Source organism: Pteronotus mesoamericanus, unplaced genomic scaffold, assembly GCF_021234165.1.
Source record: "Pteronotus mesoamericanus isolate MK-2021 breed Mesoamerican mustached bat unplaced genomic scaffold, CSHL_Meso_final scaffold_118, whole genome shotgun sequence".
Lineage (NCBI taxonomy): Eukaryota > Metazoa > Chordata > Mammalia > Chiroptera > Mormoopidae > Pteronotus > Pteronotus mesoamericanus.
The window spans coordinates 4,739,335-4,742,020 of record NW_026555301.1 but is presented as its reverse complement, the minus strand read 5'-3'; the positions used below and the strand labels follow the sequence as shown (position 1 = coordinate 4,742,020).

Here is a 2,686-nt window from a genome sequence, read left to right as displayed (position 1 = left end):
AGCAAATACAACAGGATAAACAAAAAATGGAATGATCAAGATTAATGGGGGCTCTAACTGGATCCACTTTGCCATTATTCCCTCCAACCCAGGCTCTCAATAATCACATGAGACTTCAAGAATGCACCACAAAGATATGATTAAATGATATAACACACAGAATTAATTTTTTAAATATCACCCCTCCCTTGCCCTCTGCCTCCAGTATACTCCCTAGAGTAGTACAGGCAGAGAAGATCTAACTATTGGGAGGAATCCCTTACACTTCTCCAGGGTAGAATTCCAGCTAGTCCAAAAAGGGTCCTTCTCTTACAGGTTTTGGGAAACTAGGCAATGCAATTTTATTAATATCAGCCATGTTTGTTTGGAGCAAATTCAGATCCAGGACCTGCGCGGTTGAATGCAGGAGGAGTTCCACCAATTACTCCTGTCCCTTCCATTGTAGCAGCTTGGCTGAAGCCTTTGGTAGTTGGTGGGGTCAATCCCAAGTTTCTATCTGGCATCATAGTGTCAGGTCCTGGAGGATCTGGGTACCAGCAGGCACAGGAGCAGGGGGCATGGCGCCTCTCCTATTTATACCCATAACACCTCCTATAGCCATCTGGCCCATTGGTATCTCCTGTTCTCTCACATCAGGGAAGGTTCTCTTGAATCCTTCCTTCTGTCACTGCATCATTTCTTCCTGCTGCCTCATCCTCTCTTCCTCACAGTTTCTGCACTCCTCCTCCTGCCTAAGCTCCAGTTGTTTTTGTTTTTGTACTTCTTGGTTGTACAGCTCTTCCATCCTCTGAAGTTCTTCTTCACACCTCATCAGATCCTGTCTCATTAGCATGACCTGGTGCTCACAGCAAGCAGCCTCCATCTCCATCTCCAGTTTCTCGGGAGCTTCCTTGATGTTGTGGTCCACTTGGTTGTGCTGTTCCTCCATCTCAGTAAGAGCCTTCCAGCACATGGCATACTCATAGTCAAAGGAACCAGGTTGTGCAAATCTAGGTGGCTGCTCCTGCTCCTTGTGAAATTACTGGTTCTTTATAACCAGGTTCTCTGGAAGTTCCTCCTCATCATCTTACTGGTCCATGGGCTCCACAGTCACAGGGCAAGGAAATGTAGTTAGCAGGAAGGAGCCTTCACTGCATCTGTCTGGAGCTTTCTGAGCAGCTGGCTTCCCTGAGAATTCAACAATGCCTCTTCCTAAGGGCTTTCCTCGATCATCCATAATGACAATGGCCCTTTCCACCTGGCCGAACACAGAAAAGGCTTCTTCCAGCAGTTCATTGGACACATATTGAGAAAGGTTTCTAATTGTAAGGGACTCACTATGGCAGGCAAAGTGCACATACAGCTGCTTTCCACAGAGTGGCATGTTGTCCAGCTCCACTTTTGCAATCTCCATTAGGGTTCTTGTTTCCAAGTGGATAAAGCCAAAGCCCTTATCCTTATGAATGAAGACTTCACCTGCCTTCCGTATTTCTCAAATAGTTTCCTCATTTCCTCTTCAGTGATGTCAGGAGGAAGATTGCACACAAAGAGCTGGCTATGTGGGTTAAAGTCTTCTCTCCTGGTTTCCTAAAATTCTTCAGGCCAATAGTCAAGCCTTCATTTTGGCTTCTGGTTTATTGCCCATTTGCAGATATTGGTGGTGGCCATGGCTGCTGCTGCTGCTGTTGCTGCTGTTGCTGGTGATGCTGCTGGTGGTGATGATGATGATGTTTCCATGGAGCATGGTTTTGCTTCTCCAAGTTAAAGGTTTTATTGCTCTGCATTTTTGAACCCCTCTACCAACTGTTCTTTCCTCAGAATTACAGCGATGCTACATAGCCTCTACCATCCTGAGAAAACTCAAAATGTGTTTTAATATTAAATATTTTGTCCAGAACATGGGATCCTGCTTAATTTATGTGAGTACTTAATGTATTTAGGCCAATAAAATATTACACATTAGTTATGCCATTCAGAGGCAGAAAATTCATTCATGTAATACACAGATAAACACATAAATATGCAGATAAATGCATATCATGTAAAGACCACACATGAAGACTGGATACATAAAAAAATACATATAATTTGAATTACTGATTGTTGTAGATAAATTACAAGATATCTTTTTTTTGCTTTTGACAACTCTTAAGAAGACAGGAAAGGGGATGAAAGGGTCTTAAATACTAAGCAGAAAGACCTGTTGAGACTATCAATAAAAGTTTTAAGGACTATTAATGAGTGGTGGAAATTAAGTCTAGGCTCCAAGGAGTCTAGCAGCAGGGAAGAGCCTGGGTTGGGCTGCTTTAGCCCCTGAAAGGTCAGAAACCTGGTAACAGGAGATAAATGATCCAGATGGAGGTCCATGAACTATACTCCACACCAGCAGGGAAATACAAAGGTAGATGTGTTTACCCCATCCCCTGAAGATGGCCTTACCAATGACCAGGGTATAGCCAGATGCCCTGGGAATGGATTTACCCTACTCAGACAGGGGACTCAACTCCACACTAGCCAAACAGGGGAAGAGAAAGCTCATTTGAGAGAGCCATACTAGGAGAAAGAGAGAAAGCATGTTCGAGAAAGCCCACTTTACCTGTGCATATGTTTACTCCATCCCCTGAGGGCAGGTGTACCAATGACCAGAGCACCAAACAAAGGAGAAGGAATGAGTCCCTTCTTCTGTCAGGAGTGACTGGTTCCTGAC

At 44.1% G+C, this 2,686-nt stretch overlaps 1 pseudogene; it reads right to left on the bottom strand.

Annotated features, from left to right (window-relative positions):
• Positions 1-350: 350 nt before the first annotated feature.
• On the bottom strand, positions 351-1,778 carry LOC129081714 (non-POU domain-containing octamer-binding protein-like; annotated as a pseudogene).
• Positions 1,779-2,686: the final 908 nt, after the last annotated feature.